The following is a 13,917-nucleotide window of genomic DNA, read 5'->3' as shown; positions in this document are numbered from 1 at the left end:
AGTTCAATCTAGATGTGTAATATCTGAATCAAATTGTACCTTGGAACATGACCTAACACTGGCACAAGCCAGGGGTATGATGGCATAGTCTCCACTTACCAGGATGAGCACATCCACAATAACATTTTGACGGTCAACACTATCCAGGACTAAGAAACCCATTTGATCTGTGCCTCAACGATTAGCCTAAACATCTGCTCCTCCTGCTACCTTGGCTGCAGTGAGTACTATTCAGCATTTCATCAAGCCTTCATTAGCAATATTGCCAACTTCATGACCTGTACCATCTAAAATGACATGGGCAATTGGTGCATGGGAACACTATCATCACCAAGTTCTCCTCCAAGTCACACATCCTCCTGACTTGGACATATTTTGCCATTCTTTCATCACCTTGCAGACCAAGCAAGCCAGCAGCACGGTTCGATTCCCTTAACAGCCTCCCCGAACAGGCGCCAGAATGTGGCGACTAGGGGCTTTTCACAGTAACTTAATTTGAAGCCTACTTGTGACAATAAGTGATTTTCATTTTTTCATTTCATTGAAAATATTGTGCAAGTACCTTCACCATGTTAAACAGTTTAAGAAGATGCCCCCCATCACGCACTCCAGTGATGTATAATAAATCCTTGCCTCCAAAGGCGCCCAAATCAGGGAATGGATTAAGAAAATAACCTGTTCAAACCGATTTCACAATAAGATTCTTACAGACAGCAGGCAGAGAGATTTCTATTATCCCAAACGGCTTGGGCTCGGGCTGAACCTAATCCCTGGATGAAAAGCTAATGTCCAGCACATGTTAGTCCAAACCTTCCAATGTCCATATCATCGAAAACAGGACTTAAGGTGGAAGATGTGGGCCAGGTCCCCGTGATAGTTCTTTTTTCACATTTGCCATCCTTTGTGTAAAATTGTTAATTTTAAACAGGCTGTACATGTTCAACCTTCAAAAATTTCAACGGTTGCTGCTCGTTCTAATGTTTGTGACGATCTGTAAAACAATAGAGAGAATACTCTGAAAGACACTGACTACACATTTAGATCATTTGTTTTGTTTCTTTTCATACTGTATTGAGACGGAAAATGTGAATAGGCTATTCCTCAGCAATCTTTTGAAATGGTGGACACATTTGATATCAAAGTGGCGCAAACTGAACCAAAAACATTTCTAATAAATCTAAATTTATGCGACGAGATGAACTGGCAGCAGGCTCACGATTGCAGACCTTTATACTTCCGGTTAGTGGGAGGAGCCATGGGCGGAGCCATGGGCGGAGCCAAGGGTGGAGCCCAGGACAAACTCCTCATCTTCCCCTATAGGCAGAGCTGCGCAATGGCTCGTATATACAGCCCACAAGGACACAATACATATGATACAACACAGTGTGAATTACTAGGTTTATAATTCACCACAATAATATTCTGCTCACGGCAGACTTTCTGCCAGTACAGTCCTTGCTGGGAGAAATAATGACATCAGGCACTGCTATGGGCTGGCTAGAACAAGCTCCAGCCTCTGCCCACTATCTGGGAAGCTCATACTCCATTGGTCCTACGGTGAGATCAACAAAAGTACCCTCGTGGTCCTCGTGGGGGTTATAACGCCTCGGTATTCAATAATCCCCCTCGGCACAGATCTTCAATAAACCCCAGGTACTGTGCATGGGGTAATACATTCAGTGAGCAGCATCATAACATGTCTGCCTTGGGTCTCACATTACATGACAAGGGACCACTTCCTGTTTGTCTTCCTGTCTGTCTCAGGGCAGCGGTAATCACAAGCTACTTTAGTTAGGTGCACACAGAACAACCTCCTGTCAGAGGCAGCTGCGTCCTGGAGATTCTGCTGCCAAAATTAGCCGTGACCTGGGAAGTCCCTGCTCGAACAAAACCTGGATGTCTTCCGATACATCAGCTGGCTAACTTTGTATGTTCCCTCTGTAACTGCCAACTTTGTCACTGCAGATAGGTTGAAGGGTCCACATCACGTTCTGTACCGAAGGGTCCTTGTTCCCAATGTCAACAATGTGGACTGAGGCAGTGACCAGCTGATGCAACATGTGCCGAGTGAAACTGTTAAATACAGACATGTTTAGGAAGCATTTTCTGGGCTTCAATCACCCACAGTTAACCAATGTACAGTGCACCAACAGAAATTTAAATCCTAGACAGTCCCGCCCACAACAAAAAAAGGAAGCAATCATTTAAAACTATTCTTAAACTTGAATGCTTCCCCAATGAAAAGACAAGTGTTTGGGAAATCGCTTCCTTTGTTGTGGGGTTTGTTTTGTCAGGGTTATTTTAGCTTCTCAGGAAACCAAAATGGTGGCGCACAGCCAGCAAAGGAAATGTCCCACACAATACAGTAACTAGCCTTTTCAAGTCACTAATTCATAACATTAGCAGATGATTCATAAATATTGGTCCACAGGGCAGGCCACTGTAAAGGTTTTCCTGAAGATTTCTCAGGATGTTAATGATAGGAATCCTATTTGCGAGAACATAGAACATAGAACAGTACAGCACAGAACAGGCCCTTCGGCCCTCGATGTTGTGCCGAGCCATGATCACCCTACTCAAACCCACGTATCCACCCTATACCCGTAACCCAACAACCCCCCCCTTAACCTTACATTTTAGGACACTACAGGCAATTTAGCATGGCCAATCCACCTAACCCGCACATCTTTGGACTGTGGGAGGAAACCGGAGCACCCGGAGGAAACCCACGCACACACGGGGAGGACATGCAGACTCCACACAGACAGTGACCCAGCCGGGAATCGAACCTGGGACCCTGGAGCTGTGAAGCATTTATGCTAACCACCATGCTACCATGCTTGCTTGATCAAATTAAATGTGAGGGTGCTGAGGGAAATCAATATAGAATACTCAATCTCTTTTGGGACGGGATGCACAGAATGGTGACATTTTGCATCATCTGAGTGTAATTATAATCAAAAATATATTTACAAATCGATCAATTGACAACTGATACTACAGATGAGTAAGTTACACTGTCTCAACAAAAACGTTCCTGTTGTATGGGGCACAAAGGAGACAGAATAGTCCCCTGCCCTTGCCCACCATTAGTGAATGGATATGACGGCCATTTTGTGATGAGATTTATGAAATGAAAATCGCTTATTGTCACGAGTAGGCTTCAAATGAAGTTACTGTGAAAAGCCCCTAGTCGCCACATTCCGGCGCCTGTTCGGGGAGGTTGTTATGGGAATCGAACCGTGCTGCTGGCTTGCTTTGGTCTGCTTTCAAAGCCAGCGATTAGCCGTGTGAGCTAAACAGCCCCTGATGATGGTGAGTTTATCAGTATCACCACTATTAAAGGTTAAATCAGACATCTTCTTAGGGTCACACACACACAATTAAGTATGGAATTCAGGAAGTTGCTGAGATGTCCTGCTCCTCCAAAAGCTGAACAACATCAGTGCCTTGACAACAGACTCAGCATTGAAATACGTGGAATACATGTATCTGAATTACAGTCTGTCTAGCACTGAAAATCAACTTCTACAAATGTGGAATTTCATTCCTTCCGTTTTAATTGTCAAGAGAGATTTTTAAAATATTGATTAGTTTATTACCTTTTCCTCTTTGTCCCTTTTAATCCCTTGCATCTTTCCCTCTCTTTATTTCCTTTTCTGTGCATGATATACTAACTTGCATTACTTGTTTCAGACTCTGCTTTGCTCATTAACATATCTGATTGGTTTACGAGACATCCTGTTGTTTGTCCTGTGTGTTATAATCCGAGTATCATCGTCCGAGCGAGGGGCCGCAAGGATGCCAACATCAACCGTGCCATGACTGAAGTCAATGACTGCTGTGCTGACCACCGACTAATTTGTTCTTGTCCCAAATTATCTTGTCCTATCTCCTTGTCCCAAACCGGCACAGGCAGAAAAAAACTCTGCCACAGGAGATTCAATTTCAATGTCGCTGGACTCAAAGACCCTGAGAAGAAAGAGCTACTCAGTCAGCTCATAGCTAACCTGGCGATGACAAATGAGCCAGAGCCACAGAATGCCCCCAGCGCCTGGTCTGCCATAAAGGCCACCATAGTCAGCACCTGCGAGGAGACGCTCGGGCTAGCGATCAGGAAACACCAAGACTGGTTCGACGAGAACAATAAGGCAATCCAGGATCTCTTTGACCACACACGCAAGGCATCCCTGAACTGGTAGCTCCACCAAAACTCGAGTGAGAGGAAACAAGCTTGCAGGCAACTGAAGGTCGAGGTGCAACAAAGAATTTGTGAACTGAAGAACGGATGGTGGGTGGAAAGAGGGCAGGAGACTCAGCAACTCACTGACAACCACGATGTGCATGGCTTCTTCAATGCAATTCAAATCATCTATGGTCCTATTACTCAGGGACCCACCCCACTGAGAGCCAAAAATGGACAGGCGCTCATCAAAGACAGAGAGGCAGTCAATGCCCACTGAAGGCGGCACTTTGAGGACTTCAACCAATACACAGCTTTCAATGTAAGTGACCTTGACACCATCCCGCAACACACTACCCACCACCATCTCAGCACAACCACAGCTGACCTTGAGGTCGAAAAAGCCATTCGACAGCTGAAAAACGGTCTGGCGCAGACAGAATCCCTATAGAAGTATTAAAATGAGCCTAAGAATCCACAACCACATCATCCTTGTCTGGAAGGAAGAGAGCATACTGGGTGATTTCAGAGATGCCTTCATTGTGACCACCTTCAAGAAAGGAGGCAACTCCGCCTGTGGAAATTACAGAGGGATTTATCTACTGTCCCCAACAGGATAGCTCATCACGAGAATCCTCCTCAACTGCCTTCTCCTAATGGCTGAATTGTTCCTGTCAGTGCGGCTTCTGCCCATCAAGACACACAATGGACATGATCTTCAACTCACGACAAATTCAGGAAAAGTGCAGGGAGCAGAACCAATCTCTGTACATGGCCTTCTTCGATCTCTCATAGGCCTTCGGATCTGTAAACTAGGAGGAACTGTGGAACATCCTCCTTAAATTCGGCTGCACGCAGAAATTTGTCACTATTCTCCGCCTGCTCTGTGATCACATTCAAGCCAATGCCCACTGAAGAGGGCACTTTGAGGACTTCAACCAGTACACAGCTTTCAACGTGTATATTTCAATGTCACAGTTTCACCAACGAAACACCACAGATCCAATTTGTGTGCAAAATGGGGTCAAACTGGGCTGAATCATCACACCAATGCTCTTCTCCATCTTCCTCGCAGCAACACTCCACTCCATCACCTCGAAGCCCCCACTGGAAAGGAGCTGACATATCAGACAAGCGAGAAACTGTTCAACTTCCAAAGCCTCCAGGCCAGAACCTAGACCACGCCATTTCTGCCATCAAGCTGCAGTATGCAGGCGCACTCAGAGGCCGAGCTACAAACCACTGTTGATGCATTCACCAAGGCATATGAGAGAATGAACCTCAGACTAAACATCCGGGAAAAAAAGGTTCTCCACTAGCCTGCGCCTGCCAAATAAAACTGGAAGCTGTCAATATGACGCAGGGCATCTGAGGAATAGTTGAGAGATAGAACGGGTTCAGCCAGGTGGAAGAGTGGTGGTGGATGGGAATTGTCCAGGCCTCTTTTCGACGCCCTGCGTAATATTGACAGCTTCTAGTTCACGGGCCCTAACCGCATCCTATTCACCATGGATGTGCAATCTCTTTACACCTCCATCCCACACCAGGATGGCCTAAGCTCTTCGCTTCTTTCCCGAAAAGAGGCCTGGACAATTCCCATCCACCACCACTCTCCTCCACCTGGCTGAACTTGTTCTATCCCTCAACAACTTCTGCTTTAGCTCATCCCATTTTCTCCAAATCAAAGGTGTAGCAATGGGTACTGGCATGGGTCCTAGCTACGCTTGCCTTTTTATGGGGTATGTGGAACATTTCCTTTTCATTTTAACTGTCCTTTACCGTTTCGTCCTCTCTTATCTTTATTTATATATATTTACCTCCCATCGTATACACCTTTCTTTACCCTTTCTCCCCTTTGCTTCCCCCTTCCCCTCCCCCCCACATCTACATCTGTCACAGTTTACCCTCTGATGTTAGTTTCTCTGCAGTTTGACCTTTCACATCTTTTATTCTCTTTGGGGAATGTATTAGCACTCTTTCCCCTTGGTTTCTGTGGCTGTTAGCACCCCATTTCCGTGGGTTTCTGTGGCTAGGACTCATCTTTCATTCTCACTCCACAGTATAAATATTTCACACTTTCTCTGTCTTTAGCTTTGACAAAGGGTCATCTGGACTTGAAAAGTTTGCCCTACAAATGCTGCTAGACCTGCTGAGATTTTCCAGCATTTTCTCTTTGGTTTTTGTTTTTCAAAATTCCCTATTGAAAGTGACTATTGAATCTGCTTCCATCACCCTTTGAGGCAATACATCACAAATCATAACAAACTGCAGTGTAAAATAAAACGGAATTCCTCCAGTTATCAATCTTGCAGTGACTGAAAATAATTTCCTTTATTTACTCCTCTATCAAATCTCCTCTTAACTTTCTTTGTTCAAAGGAGAACAACCCAAGCTTCCCCAGTCTCCACATAACTGAAGTCTTTCATTCTCCATACCATTATACTAAATTTCTTCTGCATGCTCTCGAAGTCATTGACTTTCTCCCTGAGGTGTGATGTCCAGAATTGAACTCAATACTTCAGCTGAGGCATAAGCAGCATTTCATGAATAAAGGAAGCTTTAATAATCATCTTTATTTGTGTCACAAGTAGATTTACATTAACACTGCAATGCAGTTTCTATGAAAATCCCCTAGTTGCCAGACTCCGGCGCCTATTCGGGTAGACAGAGGGAGAATTCAGAATGTCCAATTCACCTAGCAATACGTCTTTCGGGACCTGTGGGAGGAAACCGGAGCACCCGGAGGAAACCCACGCAGACAAAGGGAGAACGTGCTGACTCCGCCCAGACAGTGACCCCAACCGGGAATCAAACCCGGGTCCCTGGTGCTGTGAAGCAACAGTACTAAGCACTGTGCTATTAAACCGTCCACTTCCTTGCTTTGTACTTTCCACTAATGTTGACAAAGCCAAGGATCCAATGCTTTTTTTTTTAAAAACAGGTTTCTCGACTTGCCTGTCTCCATCCCTGCACCTCCTTGAAAATTGTGTCACATAGTTTATATTCCTTCTTCTCACTCTGCCTATCAAAAAATTAATCACTTCTCGATATTAAATTTCATCTGTCATGTTTCTACCCGTTTTACCATTCTGCCTATGTTCTCTTGAAGTTTTCTACTCCAATCCATATTGTTTGCTTAACTTCAAGATTTGTATCAGATGAAAACGTTGAAATTAAATCCAAGTTCAGGTCATTAATATATCAGAAAGAGCAAAGGTGCCAACACCAGTCCTTAGGGAAACCATCATATATTTCTCTCCAAGCTGATAATTGTTCACTACTGCACTCCGTTTTCTGCACCTTAGCCCAATTTCATAAACAAATTTCCACTGTCACTTTAATCTCATGACCTTTATCTGTGTTAACTAGTGTACTTTGTGGCATTTTACCAAAAGCCTTTTGAAAATTCATTTATACAACGGTAACGTGCAGCCTCGGCAGGGTCTTCCGAGCTGAGGTCACAAGAAACATGGAGTCCCATTTGATGGCGAGGCCGTTCTTGCCGTTTCTGTTGTTTTTCCTGTTAAAGCTAACCGATTATTGATCAACACAAACTGTTGCAAGTGCCAGAATTGTTGGGCAGAATGTTATGAATGCCACCGCCCCCCCCCCCCCCCTCCCCCCACCCCCCCGCCATGGGTTACAGGGTGTGACATTGGGAGAAAGCCAGAGGTAACGACCATCGTTAACCTGCTTTTAGCTTCTTCCCTAGCTCATGGAACATCAACTCTTTCCATTCCTATGTGATTATATCCAACATGGACCACAACTTCTGGTTGTTCTATGTCAATTCAGTGACGTCCAGGGAGGCACCAGGTGGTTGGCGGTTGTAGTAGAAATGCTGCTACTTGTCCCCATGACTTATGATTCCCAGTAAACACTGTGGGCGGGATTCTCTGATCCCGCGCCGGCGGTCGGTGAATCGCTGGCGGGGGGGGGGGAGGGGCGCGCAAATGCTGCAACGCCACAACGCGGCAATGGCAACAGCATGGTCGGCGCGGAGTCAGTTGGGGGTGTTCAACGCCAAATGCCCCCCGATTACAGCCGAGTCCCGCTCCCTGGTAGGGGAGATGGGGGATCCGACTCCAGGGTGCAGCCTCCACGTTGGCCAGGCACGCGATCAGGGGCTACCGATTGGCAGAGGGGTTAATTGCGGAGGGGGCCTATTTTCCTCCACACCAGGCCCCCGTAGGGCTCTGCCATATTGCCCGGGGGCAGGTGCTAAGACGGTAACCCACGCGCATGAGCAGACCAGCGCCGGTCATGGCGCGCATGCGTGAACCCGTGCTGGCCATGGTGGCGCCCGTATCGGCAACTGGAGCTGCATGAAGCACTCCACTGCCGTGCTGGCCCCCTGTGCACCACAGGATTGCTGCTCCTTGGGGCCAGATCACACCGTCGTAAAACGCTCCTGTGTTTATGATGGCGTTAACACTTAGCCCCAGGATCGGAGAATCCCGCTCTCACCACCCCAGCCCTCACTCTCACCCCCCGCCCTCACTGTCAGCCCTCCGCCCTCGCTCTCACCCCGACCTCACTCTCACCCCCCGCCCTCACTCTCACCCCACCCTCACCCCCCCGCCCTCACTCTCACCCCCCGCCCTCACTCTCACCCCGATCTCACGCTCACCCCGCCCTCACTGTCAGCCCTCCGCCCTCGCTCTCACCCCAACCTCACTCTCACCCCCCGCCCTCACTCTCACCCCACCCTCACTCTTACCCCGACCTCACTCTCACCCCCCCGACCTCACTCTCACCCCCCGCCCTCACTCTCACCCCACCCTCAATCCCCCCGCCCTCACTCTCACCCCCCGCCCTCACTCTCACCCCGATCTCACGCTCACCCCGCCCTCACTGTCAGCCCTCCGCCCTCGCTCTCACCCCGACCTCACTCTCACCCCGCCCTCACTCTCACCCCACCCTCACTCTTACCCCGACCTCACTCTCATCCCCCCGCCCTCACTCTCACCCCCCGCCCTCACTGTCAGCCCTCCGCCCTCACTCTCACACCCGACCTCACTCTCACCCCCCCGCCCTCACTCTCACCCCCCCGCCCTCACTCTCACCCCCCCGCCCTCACTCTCACCCCCCGCCCTCACTGTCAGCCCGACCTCACTCTCACCCCCCGCCCTCACTCTCACGCCGACCTCACTCTCACCCACCCTCACTCTCACCCCCCCGCCCTCACTGTCAGCCCTCCGCCCTCGCTCTCACCCCGACCTCACACTCACTCCCCGCCCTCACTCTCACCCCCCGCCCTCACTCTCACCCCCCGCCCTCACTCTCACCCCGACCTCACTCTCACTCCCCGCCCTCACTGTCACCCCTCCGCCCTCACACTCACCCCACCCTCACTCTCACCCCCCGCCCTCACTCTCACCCCGACCTCACTCTCAGCCCCCGCCCTCACTCTCACCCGACCTCACTCTCACCCCACCGCCCTCACTCTCACCCCGACCTCACTCTCACCCCCCCGCCCTCACTCTCACCCCGACCTCACTCTCACCCCACCCTCACTCTCACCCCACCCTCACTCTCACCCCACCCTCACTCTCACCCCACCCTCACTCTCACCCCCCTCACTATCAACCCCCCGCCCTCACTCTCACCCCGACCTCACTCTCACCCCGCCCTCACTCTCACCCACCTCACTCTCACCCCCCCGCCCTCACTCTCACCCCCCCGCCCTCGCTGTCACCCCTCCGCCCTCGCTGTCACCCCTCCGCCCTCACTCTCACCCCCCGCCCTCACTGTCAGCCCCTCCGCCCTCGCTCTCACCCCGACCTCACTCTCACCCCCCGCCCTCACTCTCACCCCACCCTCACCCCCCCCGCCCTCACTCTCACCCCCCGCCCTCACTCTCACCCCGATCTCACGCTCACCCCGCCCTCACTGTCAGCCCTCCGCCCTCGCTCTCACCCCAACCTCACTCTCACCCGCCCTCACTCTCACCCCACCTCACTCTTACCCCCGAGCTCACTCTCACCCCTCTCACACCCCGTGCTCACTCTCACCCCCCGCCCTCACTCTCACCCCACCCTCACTCCCCCGCCCTCACTCTCACCCCCCCGCCCTCACTCTCACCCCGATCTCAACGCTCACCCCCCGCCCTCACTGTCAGCCCTCCGCCCTCGCTCTCACCCCGACCTCACTCTCACCCCGCCCTCACTCTCACCCGCCCTCACTCTCACCCCACCCTCACTCTTACCCCGACCTCACTCTCACCCCCCCGCCCTCACTCTCACCCCCCGCCCTCACTGTCAGCCCTCCGCCCTCACTCTCACCCCGACCTCACTCTCACCCCCCGCCCTCACTCTCACCCCCCGCCCTCACTATCACCCCCCCGCCCTCACTCTCACCCCCCGCCCTCACTGTCAGCCCGACCTCACTCTCACCCCCCGCCCTCACTCTCACGCCGACCTCACTCTCACCCCACCCTCACTCTCACCCCCCGCCCTCACTGTCAGCCCTCCGCCCTCGCTCTCACCCCGACTCACACTCACTCCCCGCCCTCACATCTCACCCCCCGCCCTCACTCTCACACACCCCCGCCCTCACTCTCACTCACCCGACCTCACTCTCACTCCCCGCCCTCACTGTCACCCCTCCGCCCTCACCCTCACCCCACCCTCACTCTCACCCCCCCGCCCTCAATCTCACCCCGACCTCAACGCTCAGCCCCCGCCCTCACTCTCACCCGCCTCACTCTCACCCCATCCGCCCTCACTCTCACCCCGACTCACTCTCACCCCCCCCGCCCTCACTCTCACGCCCCGACCTCACTCTCACCCCACCCTCACTCTCACCCCACCTCACTCTCACCCCACCCTCACTCTCACCCCACCCTCAATCTCACCCCCCTCACTATCACCCCCCCGCCCTCACTCTCACCCCGACCTCACTCTCACCCCGCCCTCACTATCACCCCACCCCTCACTCTCACCCCCCCCGCCCCTCACTCTCACCCCCCCCCGCCCTCCCTGTCACCCCCGTCCGCCCTCGCTGTCACCCCTTCCGGCCCTCACTCTCACCCTGCGACCTCACTCTCGACCGGGGGGGGCCGCCCCTCCACTCTCACCCCCCGCCCTCACTGTCAGCCCCTCCGACCGTGCGCTCTCACCCCACCTCACTCTCACCCCGCCCTTACTCTTACCCCCACCTCACTCTCACCCCGCCATCACTCTCACCCCCCCGCCCTCACTCTCACCCCACCTTCACCCTCCCGCCCTCACTCTCACCCCCCCCCCTCCCGTCCCTCACTCCCCGCCCTCACTCTCACCCCACCCTCACTCCTCACCCCACCCTCACACCCCCGCCCTCAACTCTCACCCCCGCCCCCTCACTCTCACCCCCCCACCCTCACTCTCCCCCGCCCTCGCTCTCACCCCCCCCGCCCTCACTCTCACACCGATCTCACTCTCACCCCGCCCTCACACTCATCACCCGCCCTCACTCTCACCCCACCCTCACCCCCCGCCCTCACTCTCACCCCCCCGCCCTCACTCTCACCCCGATCTCACTCTCACCCCGCCCTCACTGTCAGCTCTCCGCCCTCGCTCTCACCCCGACCTCACTCTCACCCCGCCCTCACTCTCACCCCACCCTCACTCTCACCCCGACCTCACTCTCACCCCCGCCCTCACTCTCAACCCCCCCCCCACCCTCACTCTCACCCCGCCCTCGCTCTCACCCCCCACCCTCACTCTCACCCCTCACTCTCACCCCCCCGCCCTCACTCTCACCTCCCCGCCCTCACTCTCACCCCCAATCTCACTCTCTTCCCCTGGCCTTACTTTTACCCCCCGCCCTCACTCTCACACCGCCCTCACTCTCACCCCCGCCCTCACTCTCACCCCAGCCTCACCCCCCCCGAACTCACTCTCCACCCCCCGACCTCACTTTCACCCCCCGCCCTCACTCTCACCCCACCCTCACTCTCACACCCACCCTCACCCCCCCGCCCTCACTCTCACCTCCGCCCTCAACTCTCACTCCCCCACCCTCACCCCCGCCCTCGGTCTCACCCCCCCCCGCTCTCACTCTCACCCCGCCCTCACTCTCACCCCCCGCCCTCACTCTACCTCCTCCTCCCCACCCTCACCCCCCCACCCTCACTCTCACACCCCCCGCACCCCACTCTCACCCCGATCCTCACTCTCAACCCGCCCTCACTGTCAGCCCTCCGCCCTCTCTCTCACCCCCGACCTCACTCTCACCCCCGCCCTCACTCTTACCCCACCCTCACTCTCACCCCGCCCTCACTCTCACCCCCCGCCCTCACTCTCACCCCCCACCCTCACTCTCACCCCGCCCTCGCTCTCACCCCCCACCCTCACTCTCACCCCGCCCTCGCTCTCACCCCCCACTCTCACTCTCACCCCGACCTCACTCTCACCGCACCCTCACTCTCACCCCCCGCCATCACTCTCACCCCACCCTCACCCCCCCGCCTCACTCTCACCCCCCCGCTCTCACTCTCACCCCCCCCGCCCTCACTCTCACCCCCCGCCCTCACTCTCACCCCCCCGCCCTCACTATCACCCCCCGCCCTCACTCTCACCCCCCGCCCTCACTCTCACCCCCCTCGCCCTCACTTTCACCCCCCCACCCTCACTCTCACCCCACCCTCACTCTCACCCCACCCTCACCCCCCGCCCTCACTCTCACCCCCACCCTCACTCTCACCCCCCGCCCTCACTCCACCCCCCCCCACCCTCACTCTCACCCCACCCTCACTCTCACCCCCCCACCCTCACTCTCACCCCCCCGCCCTCACTCTCACTCCCCACCCTCACTCTCACCCCCCTCACTCTCACCCCCCCACCCTCACTCTCACCTCTCCGCCCTCACTCGCACCCCCCCCACCCTCACTCTTACCCCCCTCACTCTCACGCCCCGCCCTCAATCTCACCTCCCCGCCCTCACTCTCACCCCCACTCTCACTCTCTCCCCCGCCTTGACTTTTACCCCCCACCCTCACTCTCACCCTGCCCTCACTCTCACCTCCCACCCTCACTCTCACCCCCCTCACTCTCACCCCCCCTCACTCTCACCTCCCCGCCCTCACTCTCACCCCCGCCCTCACTCTCTTCCCCCGCCCTTACTCTTACCCCCCGCCCTCACTCTCACCCCCACCCTCACTCTCACCCCTCACTCTCACCCCCCCTCACTCTCACCCCCCCGCCCTCACTCTCACCCCCCCACCCTCACTCTCACCCCCCCCACCCCACTCGCACACCCTCACCCTCACTCTCACCCCCCACCCTCACTCTCACCACCCCCCACCCTCACCCTCACCCACCCTCTCTCACTCTCACCTTCCCACCCTCACTCCCACCCCCGCCCTCACTCTTACCCCCCGAGCCCTCACTCTCACTCCCCACCCTCACTCTCACCCCCCTCACTCTCACCCCCCCCGCCCTCACTCTCACCCCCCCGCCCTCACTCACCCCCACCGTCACTCTCACCCCCCTCACTCTCACCTCCCCGCCCTCACTCTCAACCCCGCCCTCACTCTCATCACCTTCTCACTCTCACCCCCTCACTCTCTGCCCCCGCCCTCACTCTCACCCCCCCCACCCTCACCCTCACCCCCCACTCTCACCCCCCCGCCCTCACTCTCACCCCCCTCACTCTCACCCCCCTCACTGTCCCCCCTTGCCCTCACCTCACCCCCCACCCTCACTCTCAACCCCCTCACTCTCAACCCCCTGCCCTCATTCTCACCCCCACCC

The 13,917-nt window shown here is 54.8% G+C and overlaps 1 long non-coding RNA gene across 1 annotated transcript in view; it reads right to left on the bottom strand.

Moving 5' to 3' along the window:
• Positions 1 to 515: 515 nt before the first annotated feature.
• LOC119970183 overlaps positions 516 to 13,917 on the bottom strand; it is a 192,580-nt gene continuing 179,178 nt past the window's right edge. The window contains exon 4 of the long non-coding RNA XR_005461559.1: positions 516 to 991. This is a non-coding gene — a long non-coding RNA (uncharacterized LOC119970183). The remainder of the gene's footprint in view (positions 992 to 13,917) is intronic.

Source organism: Scyliorhinus canicula, chromosome 8 (genome assembly GCF_902713615.1).
Source record: "Scyliorhinus canicula chromosome 8, sScyCan1.1, whole genome shotgun sequence".
Taxonomy (NCBI): Eukaryota; Metazoa; Chordata; class Chondrichthyes; order Carcharhiniformes; family Scyliorhinidae; genus Scyliorhinus; species Scyliorhinus canicula.
This window is presented reverse-complemented; position numbering and strand designations above follow the sequence as displayed.